General features: G+C 42.5%; 51 non-coding genes across 51 annotated transcripts; all 51 read left to right on the top strand.

The window, feature by feature from the left end:
* Nucleotides 1-222: 222 nt before the first annotated feature.
* LOC140030669 (5S ribosomal RNA) lies at nucleotides 223-341 on the top strand. Its single transcript, XR_011834588.1, has one exon. It is a non-coding gene; the product is annotated as a 5S ribosomal RNA (ribosomal RNA).
* A 413-nt stretch (nucleotides 342-754) lies between these two features.
* Nucleotides 755-873, top strand: LOC113722314 (5S ribosomal RNA). Its single transcript, XR_003456638.2, has one exon. It is a non-coding gene; the product is annotated as a 5S ribosomal RNA (ribosomal RNA).
* Nucleotides 874-1,287: 414 nt separating this feature from the next.
* On the top strand, nucleotides 1,288-1,406 carry LOC140031324 (5S ribosomal RNA). The gene has a single exon (XR_011835245.1). It is a non-coding gene; the product is annotated as a 5S ribosomal RNA (ribosomal RNA).
* Nucleotides 1,407-1,821: 415 nt separating this feature from the next.
* On the top strand, nucleotides 1,822-1,940 carry LOC140032026 (5S ribosomal RNA). Its single transcript, XR_011835952.1, has one exon. It is a non-coding gene; the product is annotated as a 5S ribosomal RNA (ribosomal RNA).
* A 414-nt stretch (nucleotides 1,941-2,354) lies between these two features.
* LOC140030935 (5S ribosomal RNA) lies at nucleotides 2,355-2,473 on the top strand. The gene has a single exon (XR_011834854.1). It is a non-coding gene; the product is annotated as a 5S ribosomal RNA (ribosomal RNA).
* A 411-nt stretch (nucleotides 2,474-2,884) lies between these two features.
* On the top strand, nucleotides 2,885-3,003 carry LOC113722346 (5S ribosomal RNA). The gene has a single exon (XR_003456667.2). It is a non-coding gene; the product is annotated as a 5S ribosomal RNA (ribosomal RNA).
* A 415-nt stretch (nucleotides 3,004-3,418) lies between these two features.
* LOC113722354 (5S ribosomal RNA) lies at nucleotides 3,419-3,537 on the top strand. The gene has a single exon (XR_003456669.2). It is a non-coding gene; the product is annotated as a 5S ribosomal RNA (ribosomal RNA).
* A 414-nt stretch (nucleotides 3,538-3,951) lies between these two features.
* LOC113722317 (5S ribosomal RNA) lies at nucleotides 3,952-4,070 on the top strand. The gene has a single exon (XR_003456641.2). It is a non-coding gene; the product is annotated as a 5S ribosomal RNA (ribosomal RNA).
* A 411-nt stretch (nucleotides 4,071-4,481) lies between these two features.
* On the top strand, nucleotides 4,482-4,600 carry LOC140031609 (5S ribosomal RNA). Its single transcript, XR_011835531.1, has one exon. It is a non-coding gene; the product is annotated as a 5S ribosomal RNA (ribosomal RNA).
* A 415-nt stretch (nucleotides 4,601-5,015) lies between these two features.
* Nucleotides 5,016-5,134, top strand: LOC113722368 (5S ribosomal RNA). The gene has a single exon (XR_003456681.2). It is a non-coding gene; the product is annotated as a 5S ribosomal RNA (ribosomal RNA).
* A 414-nt stretch (nucleotides 5,135-5,548) lies between these two features.
* LOC113722337 (5S ribosomal RNA) lies at nucleotides 5,549-5,667 on the top strand. Its single transcript, XR_003456658.2, has one exon. It is a non-coding gene; the product is annotated as a 5S ribosomal RNA (ribosomal RNA).
* Nucleotides 5,668-6,078: 411 nt separating this feature from the next.
* LOC113722400 (5S ribosomal RNA) lies at nucleotides 6,079-6,197 on the top strand. The gene has a single exon (XR_003456711.2). It is a non-coding gene; the product is annotated as a 5S ribosomal RNA (ribosomal RNA).
* A 415-nt stretch (nucleotides 6,198-6,612) lies between these two features.
* On the top strand, nucleotides 6,613-6,731 carry LOC113722395 (5S ribosomal RNA). The gene has a single exon (XR_003456706.2). It is a non-coding gene; the product is annotated as a 5S ribosomal RNA (ribosomal RNA).
* Nucleotides 6,732-7,144: 413 nt separating this feature from the next.
* LOC113722322 (5S ribosomal RNA) lies at nucleotides 7,145-7,263 on the top strand. Its single transcript, XR_003456645.2, has one exon. It is a non-coding gene; the product is annotated as a 5S ribosomal RNA (ribosomal RNA).
* Nucleotides 7,264-7,677: 414 nt separating this feature from the next.
* LOC113722369 (5S ribosomal RNA) lies at nucleotides 7,678-7,796 on the top strand. Its single transcript, XR_003456682.2, has one exon. It is a non-coding gene; the product is annotated as a 5S ribosomal RNA (ribosomal RNA).
* A 414-nt stretch (nucleotides 7,797-8,210) lies between these two features.
* On the top strand, nucleotides 8,211-8,329 carry LOC113722401 (5S ribosomal RNA). The gene has a single exon (XR_003456712.2). It is a non-coding gene; the product is annotated as a 5S ribosomal RNA (ribosomal RNA).
* A 427-nt stretch (nucleotides 8,330-8,756) lies between these two features.
* Nucleotides 8,757-8,875, top strand: LOC113722324 (5S ribosomal RNA). Its single transcript, XR_003456647.2, has one exon. It is a non-coding gene; the product is annotated as a 5S ribosomal RNA (ribosomal RNA).
* A 414-nt stretch (nucleotides 8,876-9,289) lies between these two features.
* On the top strand, nucleotides 9,290-9,408 carry LOC113722315 (5S ribosomal RNA). Its single transcript, XR_003456639.2, has one exon. It is a non-coding gene; the product is annotated as a 5S ribosomal RNA (ribosomal RNA).
* A 411-nt stretch (nucleotides 9,409-9,819) lies between these two features.
* On the top strand, nucleotides 9,820-9,938 carry LOC113722356 (5S ribosomal RNA). The gene has a single exon (XR_003456671.2). It is a non-coding gene; the product is annotated as a 5S ribosomal RNA (ribosomal RNA).
* Nucleotides 9,939-10,353: 415 nt separating this feature from the next.
* Nucleotides 10,354-10,472, top strand: LOC113722342 (5S ribosomal RNA). The gene has a single exon (XR_003456663.2). It is a non-coding gene; the product is annotated as a 5S ribosomal RNA (ribosomal RNA).
* Nucleotides 10,473-10,885: 413 nt separating this feature from the next.
* On the top strand, nucleotides 10,886-11,004 carry LOC113722323 (5S ribosomal RNA). Its single transcript, XR_003456646.2, has one exon. It is a non-coding gene; the product is annotated as a 5S ribosomal RNA (ribosomal RNA).
* A 414-nt stretch (nucleotides 11,005-11,418) lies between these two features.
* Nucleotides 11,419-11,537, top strand: LOC113722336 (5S ribosomal RNA). The gene has a single exon (XR_003456657.2). It is a non-coding gene; the product is annotated as a 5S ribosomal RNA (ribosomal RNA).
* Nucleotides 11,538-11,948: 411 nt separating this feature from the next.
* LOC113722316 (5S ribosomal RNA) lies at nucleotides 11,949-12,067 on the top strand. The gene has a single exon (XR_003456640.2). It is a non-coding gene; the product is annotated as a 5S ribosomal RNA (ribosomal RNA).
* A 414-nt stretch (nucleotides 12,068-12,481) lies between these two features.
* Nucleotides 12,482-12,600, top strand: LOC113722370 (5S ribosomal RNA). The gene has a single exon (XR_003456683.2). It is a non-coding gene; the product is annotated as a 5S ribosomal RNA (ribosomal RNA).
* A 427-nt stretch (nucleotides 12,601-13,027) lies between these two features.
* Nucleotides 13,028-13,146, top strand: LOC113722402 (5S ribosomal RNA). The gene has a single exon (XR_003456713.2). It is a non-coding gene; the product is annotated as a 5S ribosomal RNA (ribosomal RNA).
* A 414-nt stretch (nucleotides 13,147-13,560) lies between these two features.
* Nucleotides 13,561-13,679, top strand: LOC113722382 (5S ribosomal RNA). Its single transcript, XR_003456694.2, has one exon. It is a non-coding gene; the product is annotated as a 5S ribosomal RNA (ribosomal RNA).
* Nucleotides 13,680-14,090: 411 nt separating this feature from the next.
* On the top strand, nucleotides 14,091-14,209 carry LOC113722399 (5S ribosomal RNA). The gene has a single exon (XR_003456710.2). It is a non-coding gene; the product is annotated as a 5S ribosomal RNA (ribosomal RNA).
* Nucleotides 14,210-14,624: 415 nt separating this feature from the next.
* Nucleotides 14,625-14,743, top strand: LOC113722371 (5S ribosomal RNA). The gene has a single exon (XR_003456684.2). It is a non-coding gene; the product is annotated as a 5S ribosomal RNA (ribosomal RNA).
* Nucleotides 14,744-15,157: 414 nt separating this feature from the next.
* LOC113722307 (5S ribosomal RNA) lies at nucleotides 15,158-15,276 on the top strand. The gene has a single exon (XR_003456631.2). It is a non-coding gene; the product is annotated as a 5S ribosomal RNA (ribosomal RNA).
* A 411-nt stretch (nucleotides 15,277-15,687) lies between these two features.
* Nucleotides 15,688-15,806, top strand: LOC113722383 (5S ribosomal RNA). The gene has a single exon (XR_003456695.2). It is a non-coding gene; the product is annotated as a 5S ribosomal RNA (ribosomal RNA).
* Nucleotides 15,807-16,221: 415 nt separating this feature from the next.
* On the top strand, nucleotides 16,222-16,340 carry LOC113722313 (5S ribosomal RNA). Its single transcript, XR_003456637.2, has one exon. It is a non-coding gene; the product is annotated as a 5S ribosomal RNA (ribosomal RNA).
* A 413-nt stretch (nucleotides 16,341-16,753) lies between these two features.
* LOC140031429 (5S ribosomal RNA) lies at nucleotides 16,754-16,872 on the top strand. The gene has a single exon (XR_011835350.1). It is a non-coding gene; the product is annotated as a 5S ribosomal RNA (ribosomal RNA).
* A 414-nt stretch (nucleotides 16,873-17,286) lies between these two features.
* On the top strand, nucleotides 17,287-17,405 carry LOC140031045 (5S ribosomal RNA). The gene has a single exon (XR_011834966.1). It is a non-coding gene; the product is annotated as a 5S ribosomal RNA (ribosomal RNA).
* A 411-nt stretch (nucleotides 17,406-17,816) lies between these two features.
* On the top strand, nucleotides 17,817-17,935 carry LOC140031582 (5S ribosomal RNA). The gene has a single exon (XR_011835503.1). It is a non-coding gene; the product is annotated as a 5S ribosomal RNA (ribosomal RNA).
* Nucleotides 17,936-18,349: 414 nt separating this feature from the next.
* LOC140031451 (5S ribosomal RNA) lies at nucleotides 18,350-18,468 on the top strand. Its single transcript, XR_011835373.1, has one exon. It is a non-coding gene; the product is annotated as a 5S ribosomal RNA (ribosomal RNA).
* Nucleotides 18,469-18,882: 414 nt separating this feature from the next.
* Nucleotides 18,883-19,001, top strand: LOC140031689 (5S ribosomal RNA). Its single transcript, XR_011835612.1, has one exon. It is a non-coding gene; the product is annotated as a 5S ribosomal RNA (ribosomal RNA).
* A 426-nt stretch (nucleotides 19,002-19,427) lies between these two features.
* LOC140030671 (5S ribosomal RNA) lies at nucleotides 19,428-19,546 on the top strand. The gene has a single exon (XR_011834590.1). It is a non-coding gene; the product is annotated as a 5S ribosomal RNA (ribosomal RNA).
* Nucleotides 19,547-19,959: 413 nt separating this feature from the next.
* LOC140031430 (5S ribosomal RNA) lies at nucleotides 19,960-20,078 on the top strand. The gene has a single exon (XR_011835351.1). It is a non-coding gene; the product is annotated as a 5S ribosomal RNA (ribosomal RNA).
* A 414-nt stretch (nucleotides 20,079-20,492) lies between these two features.
* On the top strand, nucleotides 20,493-20,611 carry LOC140031046 (5S ribosomal RNA). The gene has a single exon (XR_011834967.1). It is a non-coding gene; the product is annotated as a 5S ribosomal RNA (ribosomal RNA).
* A 411-nt stretch (nucleotides 20,612-21,022) lies between these two features.
* On the top strand, nucleotides 21,023-21,141 carry LOC140031583 (5S ribosomal RNA). The gene has a single exon (XR_011835504.1). It is a non-coding gene; the product is annotated as a 5S ribosomal RNA (ribosomal RNA).
* A 414-nt stretch (nucleotides 21,142-21,555) lies between these two features.
* LOC140031453 (5S ribosomal RNA) lies at nucleotides 21,556-21,674 on the top strand. Its single transcript, XR_011835375.1, has one exon. It is a non-coding gene; the product is annotated as a 5S ribosomal RNA (ribosomal RNA).
* A 414-nt stretch (nucleotides 21,675-22,088) lies between these two features.
* On the top strand, nucleotides 22,089-22,207 carry LOC140031690 (5S ribosomal RNA). The gene has a single exon (XR_011835613.1). It is a non-coding gene; the product is annotated as a 5S ribosomal RNA (ribosomal RNA).
* Nucleotides 22,208-22,633: 426 nt separating this feature from the next.
* On the top strand, nucleotides 22,634-22,752 carry LOC140030762 (5S ribosomal RNA). Its single transcript, XR_011834681.1, has one exon. It is a non-coding gene; the product is annotated as a 5S ribosomal RNA (ribosomal RNA).
* Nucleotides 22,753-23,166: 414 nt separating this feature from the next.
* On the top strand, nucleotides 23,167-23,285 carry LOC140029926 (5S ribosomal RNA). The gene has a single exon (XR_011833841.1). It is a non-coding gene; the product is annotated as a 5S ribosomal RNA (ribosomal RNA).
* A 411-nt stretch (nucleotides 23,286-23,696) lies between these two features.
* On the top strand, nucleotides 23,697-23,815 carry LOC140031610 (5S ribosomal RNA). Its single transcript, XR_011835532.1, has one exon. It is a non-coding gene; the product is annotated as a 5S ribosomal RNA (ribosomal RNA).
* A 415-nt stretch (nucleotides 23,816-24,230) lies between these two features.
* LOC140030672 (5S ribosomal RNA) lies at nucleotides 24,231-24,349 on the top strand. The gene has a single exon (XR_011834591.1). It is a non-coding gene; the product is annotated as a 5S ribosomal RNA (ribosomal RNA).
* A 413-nt stretch (nucleotides 24,350-24,762) lies between these two features.
* On the top strand, nucleotides 24,763-24,881 carry LOC140030674 (5S ribosomal RNA). Its single transcript, XR_011834593.1, has one exon. It is a non-coding gene; the product is annotated as a 5S ribosomal RNA (ribosomal RNA).
* Nucleotides 24,882-25,296: 415 nt separating this feature from the next.
* Nucleotides 25,297-25,415, top strand: LOC140031327 (5S ribosomal RNA). Its single transcript, XR_011835248.1, has one exon. It is a non-coding gene; the product is annotated as a 5S ribosomal RNA (ribosomal RNA).
* Nucleotides 25,416-25,826: 411 nt separating this feature from the next.
* LOC140032267 (5S ribosomal RNA) lies at nucleotides 25,827-25,945 on the top strand. Its single transcript, XR_011836192.1, has one exon. It is a non-coding gene; the product is annotated as a 5S ribosomal RNA (ribosomal RNA).
* Nucleotides 25,946-26,359: 414 nt separating this feature from the next.
* On the top strand, nucleotides 26,360-26,478 carry LOC140030675 (5S ribosomal RNA). The gene has a single exon (XR_011834594.1). It is a non-coding gene; the product is annotated as a 5S ribosomal RNA (ribosomal RNA).
* A 414-nt stretch (nucleotides 26,479-26,892) lies between these two features.
* On the top strand, nucleotides 26,893-27,011 carry LOC140032096 (5S ribosomal RNA). The gene has a single exon (XR_011836022.1). It is a non-coding gene; the product is annotated as a 5S ribosomal RNA (ribosomal RNA).
* Nucleotides 27,012-27,290: the final 279 nt, after the last annotated feature.

The raw sequence follows: 27,290 nt of genomic DNA on the forward strand, positions 1-27,290 counted from the left end.
TCACCGCAAGCGTGAAGGATTGATTTCATGATAATTTAGAGTTGCGGGATGAGGGAAAAAAATAGTGTGCAAATCAATAACAAAAAAAAAATATAAAGTAAATAAATAAAAGGATAAGAGGAAAATGCTTGAATTGAAGCTTAAAATGAATTTCGGTCTAGAAAAGCCACACTGTTTCGCAGCACGGGGTGGTTTAAAAGAATAAAGCGAAAGGAACATGGCGGGTGCGATCATACCAGCACTAGTGCACCGGATCCCATCAGAACTCCGAAGTTAAGCGTGCTTGGGCGAGAGTAGTACTAGGATGGGTGACCCCCTGGGAAGTCCTCGTGTTGCACCCCTCTCTTTTTTGTTTCGAAATCCAAATTTCCTATTCGTTCTTTATCCTGTAGTAATTTAGCTCCGTCGGAACGATTGCTTTATATTTTGCTTCTTGTCGAAGCATGAAGCGGGTCTGAAGGCGCGAGACAAATCAGGAACGGTACGGCCCGATCAAAGCCCGGATCGTCGCTCAAATTTGTCGGCGCAACTGTATCACCGCAAGCGTGAAGGATTGATTTCATGATAATTTAGAGTTGCGGAATGAGGGAAAAAAATAAGGTGCATATCAATAACAAAAAAAATGTAAAGTAAATAAATAAAAGGATAAGAGGAAAATGCTTGAATCGAAGCTTAAAATGAATTTCGGTCTAGAAAAGCCACACTGTTTCGCAGCACGGGGTGGTTTAAAAGAATAAAGCGAAAGGAACATGGCGGGTGCGATCATACCAGCACTAATGCACCGGATCCCATCAGAACTCCGAAGTTAAGCGTGTTTGGGCGAGAATAGTACTAGGATGGGTGACCCCCTGGGAAGTCCTCGTGTTGCACCCCTCTCTTTTTTGTTTCGAAATCCAAATTTCCTATTCGTTCTTTATCCTGTAGTAATTTAGCTCCGTCGGAACGATTGCTTTATATTTTGCTTCTTGTCGAAGCATGAAGGCGGGTCTAAAGGCGCGAGACAAATCAGGAACGGTACGGCTCGATCAAAGCCCGGATCGTCGCTCAAATTTGTCGGCGCAAATGTATCACCGCAAACGTGAAGGATTGATTTCATGATAATTTAGAGTTGCGGGATGAGGGAAAAAAATAAGGTGCAAATCAATAACAAAAAAAATATAAAGTAAATAAATAAAAGGATAAGAGGAAAATGCTTGTATTGACGCTTAAAATGAATTTCGGTCTAGAAAAGCCACACTGCTTTTCAGGACTGGGTAGTTTAAAGGAATAAAGCGAATGGAAAATGGCGGGTGCGATCATACCAGCATTAATGCACCGGATCCCATCAGAACTCCGAAGTTAAGCGTGCTTAGGCGAGAGTAGTACTAGGATGGGTGACCCCCTGGGAAGTTCTCGTGTTGCACCCCTCTTTTTTTTGTTTCGAAATCCAAATTTCCTATTCGTTCTTTATCCTGTAGTAATTTAGCTCCGTCGGAACGATTGCTTTATATTTTGCTTCTTGTCGAAGCATGAAGGCGGGTCTGAAGGCGCGAGACAAATCAGGAACGGTATTGCTCGATCAAAGCCCGGATCGTCGCTCAAATTTGTCGGCGCAAATGTATCACCGCAAGCGTGAAGGATTGATTTCATGATAATTTAGAGTTGCGGGATGAGGGAAAAAAATAGGTTGCAAATCAATAACAAAAAAAAATATAAAGTAAATAAATAAAAGGATAAGAGGAAAATGCTTGAATTGAAGCTTAAAATGAATTTCGGTCTAGAAAAGCCACACTGTTTCGCAGCACGGGGTGGTTTAAAAGAATAAAGCGAAAGGAACATGGCGGGTGCAATCATACCAGCACTAGTGCACCGGATCCCATCATAACTCCGAAGTTAAGCGTGCTTGGGCGAGAGTAGTACTAGGATGGGTGACCCCCTGGGAAGTCCTCGTGTTGCACCCCTCTCTTTTTTGTTTCGAAATCCAAATTTCCTATTCGTTCTTTATCCTGTAGTAATTTAGCTCCGTCGGAACGATTGCTTTATATTTTGCTTCTTGTCGAAGCATGAAGCGGGTCTGAAGGCGCGAGACAAATCAGGAACGGTACGGCTCGATCAAAGCCCGGATCGTCGCTCAAATTTGTCGGCGCAAATGTATCATCGCAAGCGTGAAGGATTGATTTCATGATAATTTAGAATTGCGGGATGAGGGAAAAAAATAAGGTGCAAATCAATAACAAAAAGAAATATAAAGTAAATAAATAAAAGGATAAGAGGAAAATGCTTGAATTGACGCTTAAAATTAATTTCGGTCTAGAAAAGCCACACTGATTCGCAGGACGGGGTATTTTAAAAGAATAAAGCGAAAGGAACATGGCGGGTGCGATCATACCAGCACTAATGCACCGGATTCCATCAGAACTCCGAAGTTAAGCGTGCTTGGGCGAGAGTAGTACTAGGATGGGTGACCCCCTGGGAAGTCCTCGTGTTGCACTCTCATTTTTGTTTCGAAATCCAAATTTCCTATTCGTTCTTTATCCTGTAGTAATTTAGCTCCGTCGGAACGATTGCTTTATATTTTGCTTCTTGTCGAAGCATGAAGGGGGGTCTGAAGGCGCGAGACAAATCAGCAACGGTACGGTTCGATCAAAGCCCGGATCGTCGCTCAAATTTGTGGGCGCAAATGTATCACCGCAAGCATGAAGGATTGATTTCATGATAATTTAGAGTTGCGGGATGAGGGAAAAAAATAAGGTGCAAATCAATAACAAAAAAAATATAAAGTAAATAAATAAAAGGATAAGAGGAAAATGCTTGAATTGACGCTTAAAATGAATTTCGGTCTAGAAAAGCCACACTGCTTCGCAGGACTGGGTAGTTTAAAGGAATAAAGCGAAAGGAAAATGGCGGGTGCGATCATACCAGCATTAATGCACCGGATCCCATCAGAACTCCGAAGTTAAGCGTGCTTAGGCGAGAGTAGTACTAGAATGGGTGACCCCCTGGGAAGTCCTCGTGTTGCACCCCTCTTTTTTTTGTTTCGAAATCCAAATTTCCTATTCGTTCTTTATCCTGTAGTAATTTAGCTCCGTCAGAACGATTGCTTTATATTTTGCTTCTTGTCGAAGCATGAAGGCGGGTCTGAAGGCGCGAGACAAATCAGGAACGGTATTGCTCGATCAAAGCCCGGATCGTCGCTCAAATTTGTCGGCGCAAATGTATCACCGCAAGCGTGAAGGATTGATTTCATGATAATTTAGAGTTGCGGGATGAGGGAAAAAAATAGGTTGCAAATCAATAACAAAAAAAAATATAAAGTAAATAAATAAAAGGATAAGAGGAAAATGCTTGAATTGAAGCTTAAAATGAATTTCGGTCTAGAAAAGCCACACTGTTTCGCAGCACGGGGTGGTTTAAAAGAATAAAGCGAAAGGAACATGGCGGGTGCGATCATACCAGCACTAGTGCACCGGATCCCATCATAACTCCGAAGTTAAGCGTGCTTGGGCGAGAGTAGTACTAGGATGGGTGACCCCCTGGGAAGTCCTCGTGTTGCACCCCTCTCTTTTTTGTTTCGAAATCCAAATTTCCTATTCGTTCTTTATCCTGTAGTAATTTAGCTCCGTCGGAACGATTGCTTTATATTTTGCTTCTTGTCGAAGCATGAAGCGGGTCTGAAGGCGCGAGACAAATCAGGAACGGTACGGCTCGATCAAAGCCCGGATCGTCGCTCAAATTTGTCGGCGCAAATGTATCATCGCAAGCGTGAAGGATTGATTTCATGATAATTTAGAATTGCGGGATGAGGGAAAAAAATAAGGTGCAAATCAATAACAAAAAGAAATATAAAGTAAATAAATAAAAGGATAAGAGGAAAATACTTGAATTGACGCTTAAAATTAATTTCGGTCTAGAAAAGCCACACTGATTCGCAGGACGGGGTATTTTAAAAGAATAAAGCGAAAGGAACATGGCGGGTGCGATCATACCAGCACTAATGCACCGGATCCCTTCAGAACTCCGAAGTTAAGCGTGCTTGGGCGAGAGTAGTACTAGGATGGGTGACCCCCTGGGAAGTCCTCGTGTTGCACTCTCATTTTTGTTTCGAAATCCAAATTTCCTATTCGTTCTTTATCCTGTAGTAATTTAGCTCCGTCGGAACGATTGCTTTATATTTTGCTTCTTGTCGAAGCATGAAGGGGGGTCTGAAGGCGCGAGACAAATCAGGAACGGTACGGTTCGATCAAAGCCCGGATCGTCGCTCAAATTTGTGGGCGCAAATGTATCACCGCAAGCATGAAGGATTGATTTCATGATAATTTAGAGTTGCGGGATGAGGGAAAAAAATAAGGTGCAAATCAATAACAAAAAAAATATAAAGTAAATAAATAAAAGGATAAGAGGAAAATGCTTGAATTGACGCTTAAAATGAATTTCGGTCTAGAAAAGCCACACTGCTTCGCAGGACTGGGTAGTTTAAAGGAATAAAGCGAAAGGAAAATGGCGGGTGCGATCATACCAGCATTAATGCACCGGATCCCATCAGAACTCCGAAGTTAAGCGTGCTTAGGCGAGAGTAGTACTAGAATGGGTGACCCCCTGGGAAGTCCTCGTGTTGCACCCCTCTTTTTTTTGTTTCGAAATCCAAATTTCCTATTCGTTCTTTATCCTGTAGTAATTTAGCTCCGTCAGAACGATTGCTTTATATTTTGCTTCTTGTCGAAGCATGAAGGCGGGTCTGAAGGCGCGAGACAAATCAGGAACGGTATTGCTCGATCAAAGCCCGGATCGTCGCTCAAATTTGTCGGCGCAAATGTATCACCGCAAGCGTGAAGGATTGATTTCATGATAATTTAGAGTTGCGGGATGAGGGAAAAAAATAGGTTGCAAATCAATAACAAAAAAAAATATAAAGTAAATAAATAAAAGAATAAGAGGAAAATGCTTGAATTGAAGCTTAAAATGAATTTCGGTCTAGAAAAGCCACACTGTTTCGCAGCACGGGGTGGTTTAAAAGAATAAAGCGAAAGGAACATGGCGGGTGCGATCATACCAGCACTAGTGCACCGGATCCCATCATAACTCCGAAGTTAAGCGTGCTTGGGCGAGAGTAGTACTAGGATGGGTGACCCCCTGGGAAGTCCTCGTGTTGCACCCCTCTCTTTTTTGTTTCGAAATCCAAATTTCCTATTCGTTCTTTATCCTGTAGTAATTTAGCTCCGTCGGAACGATTGCTTTATATTTTGCTTCTTGTCGAAGCATGAAGCGGGTCTGAAGGCGCGAGACAAATCAGGAACGGTACGGCTCGATCAAAGCCCGGATCGTCGCTCAAATTTGTCGGCGCAAATGTATCATCGCAAGCGTGAAGGATTGATTTCATGATAATTTAGAATTGCGGGATGAGGGAAAAAAATAAGGTGCAAATCAATAACAAAAAGAAATATAAAGTAAATAAATAAAAGGATAAGAGGAAAATGCTTGAATTGACGCTTAAAATTAATTTCGGTCTAGAAAAGCCACACTGATTCGCAGGACGGGGTATTTTAAAAGAATAAAGCGAAAGGAACATGGCGGGTGCGATCATACCAGCACTAATGCACCGGATCCCATCAGAACTCCGAAGTTAAGCGTGCTTGGGCGAGAGTAGTACTAGGATGGGTGACCCCCTGGGAAGTCCTCGTGTTGCACTCTCATTTTTGTTTCGAAATCCAAATTTCCTATTCGTTCTTTATCCTGTAGTAATTTAGCTCCGTCGGAACGATTGCTTTATATTTTGCTTCTTGTCGAAGCATGAAGGGGGGTCTGAAGGCGCGAGACAAATCAGGAACGGTACGGTTCGATCAAAGCCCGGATCGTCGCTCAAATTTGTGGGCGCAAATGTATCACCGCAAGCATGAAGGATTGATTTCATGATAATTTAGAGTTGCGGGATGAGGGAAAAAAATAAGGTGCAAATCAATAACAAAAAAAATATAAAGTAAATAAATAAAAGGATAAGAGGAAAATGCTTGAATTGACGCTTAAAATGAATTTCGGTCTAGAAAAGCCACACTGCTTCGCAGGACTGGGTAGTTTAAAGGAATAAAGCGAAAGGAAAATGGCGGGTGCGATCATACCAGCATTAATGCACCGGATCCCAACAGAACTCCGAAGTTAAGCGTGCCTAGGCGAGAGTAGTACTAGAATGGGTGACCCCCTGGGAAGTCCTCGTGTTGCACCCCTCTTTTTTTTGTTTCGAAATCCAAATTTCCTATTCGTTCTTTATCCTGTAGTAATTTAGCTCCGTCAGAACGATTGCTTTATATTTTGCTTCTTGTCGAAGCATGAAGGCGGGTCTGAAGGCGCGAGACAAATCAGGAACGGTATTGCTCGATCAAAGCCCGGATCGTCGCTCAAATTTGTCGGCGCAAATGTATCACCGCAAGCGTGAAGGATTGATTTCATGATAATTTAGAGTTGCGGGATGAGGGAAAAAAATAGTGTGCAAATCAATAACAAAAAAAAATATAAAGTAAATAAATAAAAGGATAAGAGGAAAATGCTTGAATTGAAGCTTAAAATGAATTTCGGTCTAGAAAAGCCACACTGTTTCGCAGCACGGGGTGGTTTAAAAGAATAAAGCGAAAGGAACATGGCGGGTGCGATCATACCAGCACTAGTGCACCGGATCCCATCAGAACTCCGAAGTTAAGCGTGCTTGGGCGAGAGTAGTACTAGGATGGGTGACCCCCTGGGAAGTCCTCGTGTTGCACCCCTCTCTTTTTTGTTTCGAAATCCAAATTTCCTATTCGTTCTTTATCCTGTAGTAATTTAGCTCCGTCGGAACGATTGCTTTATATTTTGCTTCTTGTCGAAGCATGAAGCGGGTCTGAAGGCGCGAGACAAATCAGGAACGGTACGGCTCGATCAAAGCCCGGATCGTCGCTCAAATTTGTCGGCGCAAATGTATCACCGCAAGCGTGAAGGATTGATTTCATGATAATTTAGAGTTGCGGAATGAGGGAAAAAAATAAGGTGCATATCAATAACAAAAAAAATGTAAAGTAAATAAATAAAAGGATAAGAGGAAAATGCTTGAATCGAAGCTTAAAATGAATTTCGGTCTAGAAAAGCCACACTGTTTCGCAGCACGGGGTGGTTTAAAAGAATAAAGCGAAAGGAACATGGCGGGTGCGATCATACCAGCACTAATGCACCGGATCCCATCAGAACTCCGAAGTTAAGCGTGTTTGGGCGAGAATAGTACTGGGATGGGTGACCCCCTGGGAAGTCCTCGTGTTGCACCCCTCTCTTTTTTGTTTCGAAATCCAAATTTCCTATTCGTTCTTTATCCTGTAGTAATTTAGCTCCGTCGGAACGATTGCTTTATATTTTGCTTCTTGTCGAAGCATGAAGGCGGGTCTGAAGGCGCGAGACAAATCAGGAACGGTACGGCTCGATCAAAGCCCGGATCGTCGCTCAAATTTGTCGGCGCAAATGTATCACCGCAAGCGTGAAGGATTGATTTCATGATAATTTAGAGTTGCGGAATGAGGGAAAAAAATAAGGTGCATATCAATAACAAAAAAAATGTAAAGTAAATAAATAAAAGGATAAGAGGAAAATGCTTGAATCGAAGCTTAAAATGAATTTCGGTCTAGAAAAGCCACACTGTTTCGCAGCACGGGGTGGTTTAAAAGAATAAAGCGAAAGGAACATGGCGGGTGCGATCATACCAGCACTAATGCACCGGATCCCATCAGAACTCCGAAGTTAAGCGTGTTTGGGCGAGAATAGTACTAGGATGGGTGACCCCCTGGGAAGTCCTCGTGTTGCACCCCTCTCTTTTTTGTTTCGAAATCCAAATTTCCTATTCGTTCTTTATCCTGTAGTAATTTAGCTCCGTCGGAACGATTGCTTTATATTTTGCTTCTTGTCGAAGCATGAAGGCGGGTCTGAAGGCGCGAGACAAATCAGGAACGGTACGGCTCGATCAAAGCCCGGATCGTCGCTCAAATTTGTCAGCGCAAATGTATCACCGCAAGCGTGAAGGATTGATTTCATGATAATTTAGAGTTGCGGGATGAGGGAAAAAAATAAGGTGCAAATCAATAACAAAAAAAATATAAAGTAAAAAAATAAAAGGATAAGAGGAAAATGCTTGTATTGACGCTTAAAATGAATTTCGGTCTAGAAAAGCCACACTGCTTTTCAGGACTGGGTAGTTTAAAGGAATAAAGCGAATGGAAAATGGCGGGTGCGATCATACCAGCATTAATGCACCGGATCCCATCAGAACTCCGAAGTTAAGCGTGCTTAGGCGAGAGTAGTACTAGGATGGGTGACCCCCTGGGAAGTACTCGTGTTGCATCCCTCTTTTTTTTGTTTCGAAATCCAAATTTCCTATTCGTTCTTTATCCTGTAGTAATTTAGCTCCGTCGGAACGATTGCTTTATATTTTGCTTCTTGTCGAAGCATGAAGGCGGGTCTGAAGGCGGGTCTGAAGGCGCGAGACAAATCAGGAACGGTATTGCTCGATCAAAGCCCGGATCGTCGCTCAAATTTGTCGGCGCAAATGTATCACCGCAAGCGTGAAGGATTGATTTCATGATAATTTAGAGTTGCGGGATGAGGGAAAAAAATAGGTTGCAAATCAATAACAAAAAAAAATATAAAGTAAATAAATAAAAGGATAAGAGGAAAATGCTTGAATTGAAGCTTAAAATGAATTTCGGTCTAGAAAAGCCACACTGTTTCGCAGCACGGGGTGGTTTAAAAGAATAAAGCGAAAGGAACATGGCGGGTGCGATCATACCAGCACTAGTGCACCGGATCCCATCAGAACTCCGAAGTTAAGCGTGCTTGGGCGAGAGTAGTACTAGGATGGGTGACCCCTTGGGAAGTCCTCGTGTTGCACCCCTCTCTTTTTTGTTTCGAAATCCAAATTTCCTATTCGTTCTTTATCCTGTAGTAATTTAGCTCCGTCGGAACGATTGCTTTATATTTTGCTTCTTGTCGAAGCATGAAGCGGGTCTGAAGGCGCGAGACAAATCAGGAACGGTACGGCTCGATCAAAGCCCGGATCGTCGCTCAAATTTGTCGGCGCAAATGTATCATCGCAAGCGTGAAGGATTGATTTCATGATAATTTAGAATTGCGGGATGAGGGAAAAAAATAAGGTGCAAATCAATAACAAAAAGAAATATAAAGTAAATAAATAAAAGGATAAGAGGAAAATGCTTGAATTGACGCTTAAAATTAATTTCGGTCTAGAAAAGCCACACTGATTCGCAGGACGGGGTATTTTAAAAGAATAAAGCGAAAGGAACATGGCGGCTGCGATCATACCAGCACTAATGCACCGGATCCCATCAGAACTCCGAAGTTAAGCGTGCTTGGGCGAGAGTAGTACTAGGATGGGTGACCCCCTGGGAAGTCCTCGTGTTGCACTCTCATTTTTGTTTCGAAATCCAAATTTCCTATTCGTTCTTTATCCTGTAGTAATTTAGCTCCGTCGGAACGATTGCTTTATATTTTGCTTCTTGTCGAAGCATGAAGGGGGGTCTGAAGGCGCGAGACAAATCAGGAACGGTACGGTTCGATCAAAGCCCGGATCGTCACTCAAATTTGTGGGCGCAAATGTATCACCGCAAGTAGGAAGGATTGATTTCATGATAATTTAGAGTTGCGGGATGAGGGAAAAAAATAAGGTGCAAATCAATAACAAAAAAAATATAAAGTAAATAAATGAAAGGATAAGAGGAAAATGCTTGAATTGACGCTTAAAATGAATTTCGGTCTAGAAAAGCCACACTGCTTCGCAGGACTGGGTAGTTTAAAGGAATAAAGCGAAAGGAAAATGGCGGGTGCGATCATACCAGCATTAATGCACCGGATCCCATCAGAACTCCGAAGTTAAGCGTGCTTAGGCGAGAGTAGTACTAGAATGGGTGACCCCCTGGGAAGTCCTCGTGTTGCACCCCTCTTTTTTTTGTTTCGAAATCCAAATTTCCTATTCGTTCTTTATCCTGTAGTAATTTAGCCCCGTCAGAACGATTGCTTTATATTTTGCTTCTTGTCGAAACATGAAGGCGGGTCTGAAGGCGCGAGACAAATCAGGAACGGTATTGCTCGATCAAAGCCCGGATCGTCGCTCAAATTTGTCGGCGCAAATGTATCACCGCAAGCGTGAAGGATAGATTTCATGATAATTTAGAGTTGCGGGATGAGGGAAAAAAATAGTGTGCAAATCAATAACAAAAAAAAATATAAAGTAAATAAATAAAAGGATAAGAGGAAAATGCTTGAATTGAAGCTTAAAATGAATTTCGGTCTAGAAAAGCCACACTGTTTCGCAGCACGGGGTGGTTTAAAAGAATAAAGCGAAAGGAACATGGCGGGTGCGATCATACCAGCACTAGTGCACCGGATCCCATCAGAACTTCGAAGTTAAGCGTGCTTGGGCGAGAGTAGTACTAGGATGGGTGACCCCCTGGGAAGTCCTCGTGTTGCACCCCTCTCTTTTTTGTTTCGAAATCCAAATTTTCTATTCGTTCTTTATCCTGTAGTAATTTAGCTCCGTCGGAACGATTGCTTTATATTTTGCTTCTTGTCGAAGCATGAAGCGGGTCTGAAGGCGCGAGACAAATCAGGAACGGTACGGCTCGATCAAAGCCCGGATCGTCGCTCAAATTTGTCGGCGCAAATGTATCACCGCAAGCGTGAAGAATTGATTTCATGATAATTTAGAGTTGCGGGATGAGGGAAAAAAATAAGGTGCAAATCAATAACAAAAAAAATATAAAGTAAATAAATAAAAGGATAAGAGGAAAATGCTTGTATTGACGCTTAAAATGAATTTCGGTCTAGAAAAGCAACACTGCTTTTCAGGACTGGGTAGTTTAAAGGAATAAAGCGGAAGGAAAATGGCGGGTGCGATCATACCAGCATTAATGCACCGGATCCCATCAGAACTCCGAAGTTAAGCGTGTTTGGGCGAGAATAGTACTAGGATGGGTGACCCCCTGGGAAGTCCTCGTGTTGCACCCCTCTCTTTTTTGTTTCGAAATCCAAATTTCCTATTCGTTCTTTATCCTGTAGTAATTTAGCTCCGTCGGAACGATTGCTTTATATTTTGCTTCTTGTCGAAGCATGAAGGCGGGTCTGAAGGCGCGAGACAAATCAGGAACGGTATTGCTCGACCAAAGCCCGGATCGTCGCTCAAATTTGTCGGCGCAAGTGAATCACCGCAAGCGTGAAGAATTGATTTCATGATAATTTAGAGTTGCGGGACGAGGGAAAAAAATAGGGTGCAAATCAATAACAAAAGAAATATAAAGTAAATAAATAAAAGGATAAGAGGAAAATGCTTGAATTGACGCTTAAAATTAATTTCGGTCTAGAAAAACCACACAGTTTCGCAGCACGGGGTGGTTTAAAAGAATAAAGCGAAAGAAACATGGCGGGTGCGATCATACCAGCTCTAATGCACCGGATCCCATCAGAACTCCGAAGTTAAGCGTGCTTGGGCGAGAGTAGTACTAGGATGGGTGACCCCCTGGGAAGTCCTCGTGTTGCACTCTCATTTTTGTTTCGAAATCCAAATTTCCTATTCGTTCTTTATCCTGTAGTAATTTAGCTCCGTCGGAACGATTAATTTATATTTTGCTTCTTGTCGAAGCATGAAGGCGGGTCTGAAGGCGCGAGACAAATCAGGAACGGTACGGCTCGATCAAAGCCCGGATCGTCGCTCAAATTTGTCGGCGCAAATGTATCACCGCAAGCGTGATGGATTGATTTCATGATAATTTAGAGTTGCGGAATGAGGGAAAAAAATAAGGTGCATATCAATAACAAAAAAAATGTAAAGTAAATAAATAAAAGGATAAGAGGAAAATGCTTGAATCGAAGCTTAAAATGAATTTCGGTCTAGAAAAGCCACCCTGTTTCGCAGCACGGGGTGGTTTAAAAGAATAAAGCGAAAGGAACATGGCGGGTGCGATCATACCAGCACTAATGCACCGGATCCCATCAGAACTCCGAAGTTAAGCGTGTTTGGGCGAGAATAGTACTAGGATGGGTGACCCCCTGGGAAGTCCTCGTGTTGCACCCCTCTCTTTTTTGTTTCGAAATCCAAATTTCCTATTCGTTCTTTATCCTGTAGTAATTTAGCTCCGTCGGAACGATTGCTTTATATTTTGCTTCTTGTCGAAGCATGAAGGCGGGTCTGAAGGCGCGAGACAAATCAGGAACGGTACGGCTCGATCAAAACCCGGATCGTCGCTCAAATTTGTCAGCGCAAATGTATCACCGCAAGCGTGAAGGATTGATTTCATGATAATTTAGAGTTGCGGGATGAGGGAAAAAAATAAGGTGCAAATCAATAACAAAAAAAATATAAAGTAAATAAATAAAAGGATAAGAGGAAAATGCTTGTATTGACGCTTAAAATGAATTTCGGTCTAGAAAAGCCACACTGCTTTTCAGGACTGGGTAGTTTAAAGGAATAAAGCGAATGGAAAATGGCGGGTGCGATCATACCAGCATTAATGCACCGGATCCCATCAGAACTCCGAAGTTAAGCGTGCTTAGGCGAGAGTAGTACTAGGATGGGTGACCCCCTGGGAAGTACTCGTGTTGCATCCCTCTTTTTTTTGTTTCGAAATCCAAATTTCCTATTCTTTCTTTATCCTGTAGTAATTTAGCTCCGTCGGAACGATTGCTTTATATTTTGCTTCTTGTCGAAGCATGAAGGCGGGTCTGAAGGCGGGTCTGAAGGCGCGAGACAAATCAGGAACGGTATTGCTCGATCAAAGCCCGGATCGTCGCTCAAATTTGTCGGCGCAAATGTATCACCGCAAGCGTGAAGGATTGATTTCATGATAATTTAGAGTTGCGGGATGAGGGAAAAAAATAGGTTGCAAATCAATAACAAAAAAAAATATAAAGTAAATAAATAAAAGGATAAGAGGAAAATGCTTGAATTGAAGCTTAAAATGAATTTCGGTCTAGAAAAGCCACACTGTTTCGCAGCACGGGGTGGTTTAAAAGAATAAAGCGAAAGGAACATGGCGGGTGCGATCATACCAGCACTAGTGCACCGGATCCCATCAGAACTCCGAAGTTAAGCGTGCTTGGGCGAGAGTAGTACTAGGATGGGTGACCCCTTGGGAAGTCCTCGTGTTGCACCCCTCTCTTTTTTGTTTCGAAATCCAAATTTCCTATTCGTTCTTTATCCTGTAGTAATTTAGCTCCGTCGGAACGATTGCTTTATATTTTGCTTCTTGTCGAAGCATGAAGCGGGTCTGAAGGCGCGAGACAAATCAGGAACGGTACGGCTCGATCAAAGCCCGGATCGTCGCTCAAATTTGTCGGCGCAAATGTATCATCGCAAGCGTGAAGGATTGATTTCATGATAATTTAGAATTGCGGGATGAGGGAAAAAAATAAGGTGCAAATCAATAACAAAAAGAAATATAAAGTAAATAAATAAAAGGATAAGAGGAAAATGCTTGAATTGACGCTTAAAATTAATTTCGGTCTAGAAAAGCCACACTGATTCGCAGGACGGGGTATTTTAAAAGAATAAAGCGAAAGGAACATGGCGGCTGCGATCATACCAGCACTAATGCACCGGATCCCATCAGAACTCCGAAGTTAAGCGTGCTTGGGCGAGAGTAGTACTAGGATGGGTGACCCCCTGGGAAGTCCTCGTGTTGCACTCTCATTTTTGTTTCGAAATCCAAATTTCCTATTCGTTCTTTATCCTGTAGTAATTTAGCTCCGTCGGAACGATTGCTTTATATTTTGCTTCTTGTCGAAGCATGAAGGGGGGTCTGAAGGCGCGAGACAAATCAGGAACGGTACGGTTCGATCAAAGCCCGGATCGTCGCTCAAATTTGTGGGCGCAAATGTATCACCGCAAGCATGAAGGATTGATTTCATGATAATTTAGAATTGCGGGATGAGGGAAAAAAATAAGGTGCAAATCAATAACAAAAAAAATATAAAGTAAATAAATGAAAGGATAAGAGGAAAATGCTTGAATTGACGCTTAAAATGAATTTCGGTCTAGAAAAGCCACACTGCTTCGCAGGACTGGGTAGTTTAAAGGAATAAAGCGAAAGGAAAATGGCGGGTGCGATCATACCAGCATTAATGCACCGGATCCCATCAGAACTCCGAAGTTAAGCGTGCTTAGGCGAGAGTAGTACTAGAATGGGTGACCCCCTGGGAAGTCCTCGTGTTGCACCCCTCTTTTTTTTGTTTCGAAATCCAAATTTCCTATTCGTTCTTTATCCTGTAGTAATTTAGCCCCGTCAGAACGATTGCTTTATATTTTGCTTCTTGTCGAAACATGAAGGCGGGTCTGAAGGCGCGAGACAAATCAGGAACGGTATTGCTCGATCAAAGCCCGGATCGTCGCTCAAATTTGTCGGCGCAAATGTATCACCGCAAGCGTGAAGGATAGATTTCATGATAATTTAGAGTTGCGGGATGAGGGAAAAAAATAGTGTGCAAATCAATAACAAAAAAAAATATAAAGTAAATAAATAAAAGGATAAGAGGAAAATGCTTGAATTGAAGCTTAAAATGAATTTCGGTCTAGAAAAGCCACACTGTTTCGCAGCACGGGGTGGTTTAAAAGAATAAAGCGAAAGGAACATGGCGGGTGCGATCATACCAGCACTAGTGCACCGGATCCCATCAGAACTCCGAAGTTAAGCGTGCTTGGGCGAGAGTAGTACTAGGATGGGTGACCCCCTGGGAAGTCCTCGTGTTGCACCCCTCTCTTTTTTGTTTCGAAATCCAAATTTCCTATTCGTTCTTTATCCTGTAGTAATTTAGCTCCGTCGGAACGATTGCTTTATATTTTGCTTCTTGTCGAAGCATGAAGCGGGTCTGAAGGCGCGAGACAAATCAGGAACGGTACGGCTCGATCAAAGCCCGGATCGTCGCTCAAATTTGTCGGCGCAAATGTATCATCGCAAGCGTGAAGGATTGATTTCATGATAATTTAGAATTGCGGGATGAGGGAAAAAAATAAGGTGCAAATCAATAACAAAAAGAAATATAAAGTAAATAAATAAAAGGATAAGAGGAAAATGCTTGAATTGACGCTTAAAATTAATTTCGGTCTAGAAAAGCCACACTGATTCGCAGGACGGGGTATTTTAAAAGAATAAAGCGAAAGGAACATGGCGGCTGCGATCATACCAGCACTAATGCACCGGATCCCATCAGAACTCCGAAGTTAAGCGTGCTTGGGCGAGAGTAGTACTAGGATGGGTGACCCCCTGGGAAGTCCTCGTGTTGCACTCTCATTTTTGTTTCGAAATCCAAATTTCCTATTCGTTCTTTATCCTGTAGTAATTTAGCTCCGTCGGAACGATTGCTTTATATTTTGCTTCTTGTCGAAGCATGAAGGGGGGTCTGAAGGCGCGAGACAAATCAGGAACGGTACGGTTCGATCAAAGCCCGGATCGTCGCTCAAATTTGTGGGCGCAAATGTATCACCGCAAGCATGAAGGATTGATTTCATGATAATTTAGAATTGCGGGATGAGGGAAAAAAATAAGGTGCAAATCAATAACAAAAAAAATATAAAGTAAATAAATGAAAGGATAAGAGGAAAATGCTTGAATTGACGCTTAAAATGAATTTCGGTCTAGAAAAGCCACACTGCTTCGCAGGACTGGGTAGTTTAAAGGAATAAAGCGAAAGGAAAATGGCGGGTGCGATCATACCAGCATTAATGCACCGGATCCCATCAGAACTCCGAAGTTAAGCGTGCTTAGGCGAGAGTAGTACTAGAATGGGTGACCCCCTGGGAAGTCCTCGTGTTGCACCCCTCTTTTTTTTGTTTCGAAATCCAAATTTCCTATTCGTTCTTTATCCTGTAGTAATTTAGCCCCGTCAGAACGATTGCTTTATATTTTGCTTCTTGTCGAAACATGAAGGCGGGTCTGAAGGCGCGAGACAAATCAGGAACGGTATTGCTCGATCAAAGCCCGGATCGTCGCTCAAATTTGTCGGCGCAAATGTATCACCGCAAGCGTGAAGGATAGATTTCATGATAATTTAGAGTTGCGGGATGAGGGAAAAAAATAGTGTGCAAATCAATAACAAAAAAAAATATAAAGTAAATAAATAAAAGGATAAGAGGAAAATGCTTGAATTGAAGCTTAAAATGAATTTCGGTCTAGAAAAGCCACACTGTTTCGCAGCACGGGGTGGTTTAAAAGAATAAAGCGAAAGGAACATGGCGGGTGCGATCATACCAGCACTAGTGCACCGGATCCCATCAGAACTCCGAAGTTAAGCGTGCTTGGGCGAGAGTAGTACTAGGATGGGTGACCCCCTGGGAAGTCCTCGTGTTGCACCCCTCTCTTTTTTGTTTCGAAATCCAAATTTCCTATTCGTTCTTTATCCTGTAGTAATTTAGCTCCGTCGGAACGATTGCTTTATATTTTGTTTCTTGTCGAAGCATGAAGCGGGTCTGAAGGCGCGAGACAAATCAGGAACGGTACGGCTCGATCAAAGCCCGGATCGTCGCTCAAATTTGTCGGCGCAAATGTATCACCGCAAGCGTGAAGAATTGATTTCATGATAATTTAGAGTTGCGGGATGAGGGAAAAAAATAAGGTGCAAATCAATAACAAAAAAAATATAAAGTAAATAAATAAAAGGATAAGAGGAAAATGCTTGTATTGACGCTTAAAATGAATTTCGGTCTAGAAAAGCAACACTGCTTTTCAGGACTGGGTAGTTTAAAGGAATAAAGCGGAAGGAAAATGGCGGGTGCGATCATACCAGCATTAATGCACCGGATCCCATCAGAACTCCGAAGTTAAGCGTGTTTGGGCGAGAATAGTACTAGGATGGGTGACCCCCTGGGAAGTCCTCGTGTTGCACCCCTCTCTTTTTTGTTTCGAAATCCAAATTTCCTATTCGTTCTTTATCCTGTAGTAATTTAGCTCCGTCGGAACGATTGCTTTATATTTTGCTTCTTGTCGAAGCATGAAGGCGGGTCTGAAGGCGCGAGACAAATCAGGAACGGTATTGCTCGACCAAAGCCCGGATCGTCGCTCAAATTTGTCGGCGCAAGTGAATCACCGCAAGCGTGAAGAATTGATTTCATGATAATTTAGAGTTGCGGGACGAGGGAAAAAAATAGGGTGCAAATCAATAACAAAAGAAATATAAAGTAAATAAATAAAAGGATAAGAGGAAAATGCTTGAATTGACGCTTAAAATTAATTTCGGTCTAGAAAAACCACACAGTTTCGCAGCACGGGGTGGTTTAAAAGAATAAAGCGAAAGAAACATGGCGGGTGCGATCATACCAGCTCTAATGCACCGGATCCCATCAGAACTCCGAAGTTAAGCGTGCTTGGGCGAGAGTAGTACTAGGATGGGTGACCCCCTGGGAAGTCCTCGTGTTGCACTCTCATTTTTGTTTCGAAATCCAAATTTCCTATTCGTTCTTTATCCTGTAGTAATTTAGCTCCGTCGGAACGATTAATTTATATTTTGCTTCTTGTCGAAGCATGAAGGCGGGTCTGAAGGCGCGAGACAAATCAGGAACGGTACGGCTCGATCAAAGCCCGGATCGTCGCTCAAATTTGTCGGCGCAAATGTATCACCGCAAGCGTGAAGGATTGATTTCATGATAATTTAGAGTTGCGGAATGAGGGAAAAAAATAAGGTGCATATCAATAACAAAAAAAATGTAAAGTAAATAAATAAAAGGATAAGAGGAAAATGCTTGAATCGAAGCTTAAAATGAATTTCGGTCTAGAAAAGCCACACTGTTTCGCAGCACGGGGTGGTTTAAAAGAATAAAGCGAAAGGAACATGGCGGGTGCGATCATACCAGCACTAATGCACCGGATCCCATCAGAACTTCGAAGTTAAGCGTGTTTGGGCGAGAATAGTACTAGGATGGGTGACCCCCTGGGAAGTCCTCGTGTTGCACCCCTCTCTTTTTTGTTTCGAAATCCAAATTTCCTATTCGTTCTTTATCCTGTAGTAATTTAGCTCCGTCGGAACGATTGCTTTATATTTTGCTTCTTGTCGAAGCATAAAGGCGGGTCTGAAAGCGCGAGACAAATCAGGAACGGTACTGCTCGATCAAAGCCCGGATCGTCGCTCAAATTTGTCGGCGCAAATGTATCACCGCAAGCGTGAAGAATTGATTTCATGATAATTTAGAGTTGCGGGATGAGGGAAAAAAATAAGGTGCAAATCAATAACAAAAAAAATATAAAGTAAATAAATAAAAGGATAAGAGGAAAATGCTTGTATTGACGCTTAAAATGAATTTCGGTCTAGAAAAGCCACACTGCTTTTCAGGACTGGGTAGTTTAAAGGAATAAAACGAAAGGAAAATGGCGGGTGCGATCATACCAGCATTAATGCACCGGATCCCATCAGAACTCCGAAGTTAAGCGTGCTTAGGCGAGAGTAGTACTAGGATGGGTGACCCCCTGGGAAGTCCTCGTGTTGCACCCCTCTTTTTTTTGTTTCGAAATCCAAATTTCCTATTCGTTCTTTATCCTGTAGTAATTTAGCTCCGTCGGAACGATTGCTTTATATTTTGCTTCTTGTCGAAGCATGAAGGCGGGTCTGAAGGCGCGAGACAAATCAGGAACGGTACGGCTCGATCAAAGCCCGGATCGTCGCTCAAATTTGTCAGCGCAAATGTATCACCGCAAGCGTGAAGGATTGATTTCATGATAATTTAGAGTTGCGGGATGAGGGAAAAAAATAAGGTGCAAATCAATAACAAAAAAAATATAAAGTAAATAAATAAAAGGATAAGAGGAAAATGCTTGTATTGACGCTTAAAATGAATTTCGGTCTAGAAAAGCCACACTGCTTTTCAGGACTGGGTAGTTTAAAGGAATAAAGCGAATGGAAAATGGCGGGTGCGATCATACCAGCATTAATGCACCGGATCCCATCAGAACTCCGAAGTTAAGCGTGCTTAGGCGAGAGTAGTACTAGGATGGGTGACCCCCTGGGAAGTACTCGTGTTGCATCCCTCTTTTTTTTGTTTCGAAATCCAAATTTCCTATTCGTTCTTTATCCTGTAGTAATTTAGCTCCGTCGGAACGATTGCTTTATATTTTGCTTCTTGTCGAAGCATGAAGGCGGGTCTGAAGGCGGGTCTGAAGGCGCGAGACAAATCAGGAACGGTATTGCTCGATCAAAGCCCGGATCGTCGCTCAAATTTGTCGGCGCAAATGTATCACCGCAAGCGTGAAGGATTGATTTCATGATAATTTAGAGTTGCGGAATGAGGGAAAAAAATAGGTTGCAAATCAATAACAAAAAAAATATAAAGTAAATAAATAAAAGGATAAGAGGAAAATGCTTGAATTGAAGCTTAAAATGAATTTCGGTCTAGAAAAGCCACACTGTTTCGCAGCACGGGGTGGTTTAAAAGAATAAAGCGAAAGGAACATGGCGGGTGCGATCATACCAGCACTAGTGCACCGGATCCCATCAGAACTCCGAAGTTAAGCGTGCTTGGGCGAGAGTAGTACTAGGATGGGTGACCCCCTGGGAAGTCCTCGTGTTGCACCCCTCTCTTTTTTGTTTCGAAATCCAAATTTCCTATTCGTTCTTTATCCTGTAGTAATTTAGCTCCGTCGGAACGATTGCTTTATATTTTGTTTCTTGTCGAAGCATGAAGCGGGTCTGAAGGCGCGAGACAAATCAGGAACGGTACGGCTCGATCAAAGCCCGGATCGTCGCTCAAATTTGTCGGCGCAAATGTATCACCGCAAGCGTGAAGAATTGATTTCATGATAATTTAGAGTTGCGGGATGAGGGAAAAAAATAAGGTGCAAATCAATAACAAAAAAAATATAAAGTAAATAAATAAAAGGATAAGAGGAAAATGCTTGTATTGACGCTTAAAATGAATTTCGGTCTAGAAAAGCAACACTGCTTTTCAGGACTGGGTAGTTTAAAGGAATAAAGCGGAAGGAAAATGGCGGGTGCGATCATACCAGCATTAATGCACCGGATCCCATCAGAACTCCGAAGTTAAGCGTGTTTGGGCGAGAATAGTACTAGGATGGGTGACCCCCTGGGAAGTCCTCGTGTTGCACCCCTCTCTTTTTTGTTTCGAAATCCAAATTTCCTATTCGTTCTTTATCCTGTAGTAATTTAGCTCCGTCGGAACGATTGCTTTATATTTTGCTTCTTGTCGAAGCATGAAGGCGGGTCTGAAGGCGCGAGACAAATCAGGAACGGTATTGCTCGACCAAAGCCCGGATCGTCGCTCAAATTTGTCGGCGCAAGTGAATCACCGCAAGCGTGAAGAATTGATTTCATGATAATTTAGAGTTGCGGGACGAGGGAAAAAAATAGGGTGCAAATCAATAACAAAAGAAATATAAAGTAAATAAATAAAAGGATAAGAGGAAAATGCTTGAATTGACGCTTAAAATTAATTTCGGTCTAGAAAAACCACACAGTTTCGCAGCACGGGGTGGTTTAAAAGAATAAAGCGAAAGAAACATGGCGGGTGCGATCATACCAGCTCTAATGCACCGGATCCCATCAGAACTCCGAAGTTAAGCGTGCTTGGGCGAGAGTAGTACTAGGATGGGTGACCCCCTGGGAAGTCCTCGTGTTGCACTCTCATTTTTGTTTCGAAATCCAAATTTCCTATTCGTTCTTTATCCTGTAGTAATTTAGCTCCGTCGGAACGATTAATTTATATTTTGCTTCTTGTCGAAGCATGAAGGCGGGTCTGAAGGCGCGAGACAAATCAGGAACGGTACGGCTCGATCAAAGCCCGGATCGTCGCTCAAATTTGTCGGCGCAAATGTATCACCGCAAGCGTGAAGGATTGATTTCATGATAATTTAGAGTTGCGGAATGAGGGAAAAAAATAAGGTGCATATCAATAACAAAAAAAATGTAAAGTAAATAAATAAAAGGATAAGAGGAAAATGCTTGAATCGAAGCTTAAAATGAATTTCGGTCTAGAAAAGCCACACTGTTTCGCAGCACGGGGTGGTTTAAAAGAATAAAGCGAAAGGAACATGGCGGGTGCGATCATACCAGCACTAATGCACCGGATCCCATCAGAACTTCGAAGTTAAGCGTGTTTGGGCGAGAATAGTACTAGGATGGGTGACCCCCTGGGAAGTCCTCGTGTTGCACCCCTCTCTTTTTTGTTTCGAAATCCAAATTTCCTATTCGTTCTTTATCCTGTAGTAATTTAGCTCCGTCGGAACGATTGCTTTATATTTTGCTTCTTGTCGAAGCATAAAGGCGGGTCTGAAAGCGCGAGACAAATCAGGAACGGTACTGCTCGATCAAAGCCCGGATCGTCGCTCAAATTTGTCGGCGCAAATGTATCACCGCAAGCGTGAAGAATTGATTTCATGATAATTTAGAGTTGCGGGATGAGGGAAAAAAATAAGGTGCAAATCAATAACAAAAAAAATATAAAGTAAATAAATAAAAGGATAAGAGGAAAATGCTTGTATTGACGCTTAAAATGAATTTCGGTCTAGAAAAGCCACACTGCTTTTCAGGACTGGGTAGTTTAAAGGAATAAAACGAAAGGAAAATGGCGGGTGCGATCATACCAGCATTAATGCACCGGATCCCATCAGAACTCCGAAGTTAAGCGTGCTTAGGCGAGAGTAGTACTAGGATGGGTGACCCCCTGGGAAGTCCTCGTGTTGCACCCCTCTTTTTTTTGTTTCGAAATCCAAATTTCCTATTCGTTCTTTATCCTGTAGTAATTTAGCTCCGTCGGAACGATTGCTTTATATTTTGCTTCTTGTCGAAGCATGAAGGCGGGTCTGAAGGCGCGAGACAAATCAGGAACGGTACGGCTCGATCAAAGCCCGGATCGTCGCTCAAATTTGTCAGCGCAAATGTATCACCGCAAGCGTGAAGGATTGATTTCATGATAATTTAGAGTTGCGGGATGAGGGAAAAAAATAAGGTGCAAATCAATAACAAAAAAAATATAAAGTAAATAAATAAAAGGATAAGAGGAAAATGCTTGTATTGACGCTTAAAATGAATTTCGGTCTAGAAAAGCCACACTGCTTTTCAGGACTGGGTAGTTTAAAGGAATAAAGCGAATGGAAAATGGCGGGTGCGATCATACCAGCATTAATGCACCGGATCCCATCAGAACTCCGAAGTTAAGCGTGCTTAGGCGAGAGTAGTACTAGGATGGGTGACCCCCTGGGAAGTACTCGTGTTGCATCCCTCTTTTTTTTGTTTCGAAATCCAAATTTCCTATTCGTTCTTTATCCTGTAGTAATTTAGCTCCGTCGGAACGATTGCTTTATATTTTGCTTCTTGTCGAAGCATGAAGGCGGGTCTGAAGGCGGGTCTGAAGGCGCGAGACAAATCAGGAACGGTATTGCTCGATCAAAGCCCGGATCGTCGCTCAAATTTGTCGGCGCAAATGTATCACCGCAAGCGTGAAGGATTGATTTCATGATAATTTAGAGTTGCGGAATGAGGGAAAAAAATAGGTTGCAAATCAATAACAAAAAAAATATAAAGTAAATAAATAAAAGGATAAGAGGAAAATGCTTGAATTGAAGCTTAAAATGAATTTCGGTCTAGAAAAGCCACACTGTTTCGCAGCACGGGGTGGTTTAAAAGAATAAAGCGAAAGGAACATGGCGGGTGCGATCATACCAGCACTAGTGCACCGGATCCCATCAGAACTCCGAAGTTAAGCGTGCTTGGGCGAGAGTAGTACTAGGATGGGTGACCCCTTGGGAAGTCCTCGTGTTGCACCCCTCTCTTTTTTGTTTCGAAATCCAAATTTCCTATTCGTACTTTATCCTGTAGTAATTTAGCTCCGTCGGAACGATTGCTTTATATTTTGCTTCTTGTCGAAGCATGAAGCGGGTCTGAAGGCGCGAGACAAATCAGGAACGGTACGGCTCGATCAAAGCCCGGATCGTCGCTGAAATTTGTCGGCGCAAATGTATTATCGCAAGCGTGAAGGATTGATTTCATGATAATTTAGAATTGCGGGATGAGGGAAAAAAATAAGGTGCAAATCAATAACAAAAAGAAATATAAAGTAAATAAATAAAAGGATAAGAGGAAAATGCTTGAATTGACGCTTAAAATTAATTTCGGTCTAGAAAAGCCACACTGATTCGCAGGACGGGGTATTTTAAAAGAATAAAGCGAAAGGAACATGGCGGGTGCGATCATACCAGCACTAATGCACCGGATCCCATCAGAACTCCGAAGTTAAGCGTGCTTGGGCGAGAGTAGTACTAGGATGGGTGACCCCCTGGGAAGTCCTCGTGTTGCACTCTCATTTTTGTTTCGAAATCCAAATTTCCTATTCGTTCTTTATCCTGTAGTAATTTAGCTCCGTCGGAACGATTGCTTTATATTTTGCTTCTTGTCGAAGCATGAAGGGGGGTCTGAAGGCGCGAGACAAACCAGGAACGGTACGGTTCGATCAAAGCCCGGATCGTCGCTCAAATTTATGGGCGCAAATGTATCACCGCAAGCATGAAGGATTGATTTCATGATAATTTAGAGTTGCGGGATGAGGGAAAAAAATAAGGTGCAAATCAATAACAAAAAAAATATAAAGTAAATAAATGAAAGGATAAGAGGAAAATGCTTGAATTGACGCTTAAAATGAATTTCGGTCTAGAAAAGCCACACTGCTTCGCAGGACTGGGTAGTTTAAAGGAATAAAGTGAAAGGAAAATGGCGGGTGCGATCATACCAGCATTAATGCACCGGATCCCATCAGAACTCCGAAGTTAAGCGTGCTTAGGCGAGAGTAGTACTAGAATGGGTGACCCCCTGGGAAGTCCTCGTGTTGCACCCCTCTTTTTTTTGTTTCGAAATCCAAATTTCCTATTCGTTCTTTATCCTGTAGTAATTTAGCCCCGTCAGAACGATTGCTTTATATTTTGCTTCTTGTCGAAGCATGAAGGCGGGTCTGAAGGCGCGAGACAAATCAGGAACGGTATTGCTCGATCAAAGCCCGGATCGTCGCTCAAATTTGTCGGCGCAAATGTATCACCGCAAGCGTGAAGGATTGATTTCATGATAATTTAGAGTTGCGGGATGAGGGAAAAAAATAGTGTGCAAATCAATAACAAAAAAAAATATAAAGTAAATAAATAAAAGGATAAGAGGAAAATGCTTGAATTGAAGCTTAAAATGAATTTCGGTCTAGAAAAGCCACACTGTTTCGCAGCACGGGGTGGTTTAAAAGAATAAAGCGAAAGGAACATGGCGGGTGCGATCATACCAGCACTAGTGCACCGGATCCCATCAGAACTCCGAAGTTAAGCGTGCTTGGGCGAGAGTAGTACTAGGATGGGTGACCCCCTGGGAAGTCCTCGTGTTGCACCCCTCTCTTTTTTGTTTCGAAATCCAAATTTCCTATTCGTTCTTTATCCTGTAGTAATTTAGCTCCGTCGGAACGATTGCTTTATATTTTGCTTCTTGTCGAAGCATGAAGCGGGTCTGAAGGCGCGAGACAAATCAGGAACGGTACGGATCGATCAAAGCCCGGATCGTCGCTCAAATTTGTCGGCGCAAATGTATCACCGCAAGCGTGAAGGATTGATTTCATGATAATTTAGAGTTGCGGGATGAGGGAAAAAAATAAGGTGCAAATCAATAACAAAAAAAATATAAAGTAAATAAATAAAAGGATAAGAGGAAAATGCTTGAATTGAAGCTTAAAATGAATTTCGGTCTAGAAAAGCCACACGGTTTCGCAGCACGGGGTGGTTTAAAAGAATACAGCGAAAGGAACATGGCGGGTGCGATCATACCAGCACTAGTGCACCGGATCCCATCAGAACTCCGAAGTTAAGCGTGCTTGGGCGAGAGTAGTACTAGGATGGGTGACCCCCTGGGAAGTCCTCGTGTTGCACCCCTCTCTTTTTTGTTTCGAAATCCAAATTTCCTATTCGTTCTTTATCCTGTAGTAATTTAGCTCCGTCGGAACGATTGCTTTATATTTTGCTTCTTGTCGAAGCATGAAGGCGGGTCTGAAGGCGCGAGACAAATCAGGAACGGTACGGCTCGATCAAAGCCCGGATCGTCGCTCAAATTTGTCGGCGCAAATGTATCACCGCAAGCGTGAAGGATTGATTTCATGATAATTTAGAGTTGCGGGATGAGGGAAAAAAATAGGTTGCAAATCAATAACAAAAAAAAATATAAAGTAAATAAATAAAAGGATAAGAGGAAAATGCTTGAATTGAAGCTTAAAATGAATTTCGGTCTAGAAAAGCCACACTGTTTCGCAGCACGGGGTGGTTTAAAAGAATAAAGCGAAAGGAACATGGCGGGTGCGATCATACCAGCACTAATGCACCGGATCCCATCAGAACTCCGAAATTAAGCGTGCTTGGGCGAGAGTAGTACTAGGATGGGTGACCCCCTGGGAAGTCCTCGTGTTGCACTCTCATTTTTGTTTCGAAATCCAAATTTCCTATTCGTTCTTTATCCTGTAGTAATTTAGCTCCGTCGGAACGATTGCTTTATATTTTGCTTCTTGTCGAAGCATGAAGGGGGGTCTGAAGGCGCGAGACAAATCAGGAACGGTACGGTTCGATCAAAGCCCGGATCGTCGCTCAAATTTGTGGGCGCAAATGTATCACCGCAAGCATGAAGGATTGATTTCATGATAATTTAGAGTTGCGGGATGAGGGAAAAAAATAAGGTGCAAATCAATAACAAAAAAAATATAAAGTAAATAAATGAAAGGATAAGAGGAAAATGCTTGAATTGACGCTTAAAATGAATTTCGGTCTAGAAAAGCCACACTGCTTCGCAGGACTGGGTAGTTTAAAGGAATAAAGCGAAAGGAAAATGGCGGGTGCGATCATACCAGCATTAATGCACCGGATCCCATCAGAACTCCGAAATTAAGCGTGCTTAGGCGAGAGTAGTACTAGAATGGGTGACCCCCTGGGAAGTCCTCGTGTTGCACCCCTCTTTTTTTTGTTTCGAAATCCAAATTTCCTATTCGTTCTTTATCCTGTAGTAATTTAGCCCCGTCAGAACGATTGCTTTATATTTTGCTTCTTGTCGAAGCATGAAGGCGGTCTGAAGGCGCGAGACAAATCAGGAACGGTATTGCTCGATCAAAGCCCGGATTGTCGCTCAAATTTGTCGGCGCAAATGTATCACCGCAAGCGTGAAGGATTGATTTCATGATAATTTAGAGTTGCGGGATGAGGGAAAAAAATAGTGTGCAAATCAATAACAAAAAAAAATATAAAGTAAATAAATAAAAGGATAAGAGGAAAATGCTTGAATTGAAGCTTAAAATGAATTTCGGTCTAGAAAAGCCACACTGTTTCGCAGCACGGGGTGGTTTAAAAGAATAAAGCGAAAGGAACATGGCGGGTGCGATCATACCAGCACTAGTGCACCGGATCCCATCAGAACTCCGAAGTTAAGCGTGCTTGGGCGAGAGTAGTACTAGGATGGGTGACCCCCTGGGAAGTCCTCGTGTTGCACCCCTCTCTTTTTTGTTTCGAAATCCAAATTTCCTATTCGTTCTTTATCCTGTAGTAATTTAGCTCCGTCGGAACGATTGCTTTATATTTTGCTTCTTGTCGAAGCATGAAGCGGGTCTGAAGGCGCGAGACAAATCAGGAACGGTACGGCTCGATCAAAGCCCGGATCGTCGCTCAAATTTGTCGGCGCAAATGTATCACCGCAAGCGTGAAGGATTGATTTCATGATAATTTAGAATTGCGGGATGAGGGAAAAAAATAAGGTGCAAATCAATAACAAAAAGAAATATAAAGTAAATAAATAAAAGGATAAGAGGAAAATGCTTGAATTGACGCTTAAAATTAATTTCGGTCTAGAAAAGCCACACTGTTTCGCAGCACGGGGTATTTTAAAAGAATAAAGCGAAAGGAACATGGCGGGTGCGATCATACCAGCACTAATGCACCGGATCCCATCAGAACTCCGAAGTTAAGCGTGCTTGGGCGAGAGTAGTACTAGGATGGGTGACCCCCTGGGAAGTCCTCGTGTTGCACCCCTCTCTTTTTTGTTTCGTAATCCAAATTTCCTATTCGTTCTTTATCCTGTAGTAATTTAGCTCCGTCGGAACGATTGCTTTATATTTTGCTTCTTGTCGAAGCATGAAGGCGGGTCTGAAGGCGCGAGACAAATCAGGAACGGTATTGCTCGACCAAAGCCCGGATCGTCGCTCAAATTTGTCGGCGCAAGTGAATCACCGCAAGCGTGAAGAATCGATTTCATGATAATTTAGAGTTGCGGGACGAGGGAAAAAAATAGGGTGCAAATCAATAACAAAA

Source organism: Coffea arabica, chromosome 11e (genome assembly GCF_036785885.1).
Source record: "Coffea arabica cultivar ET-39 chromosome 11e, Coffea Arabica ET-39 HiFi, whole genome shotgun sequence".
NCBI lineage: Eukaryota > Viridiplantae > Streptophyta > Magnoliopsida > Gentianales > Rubiaceae > Coffea > Coffea arabica.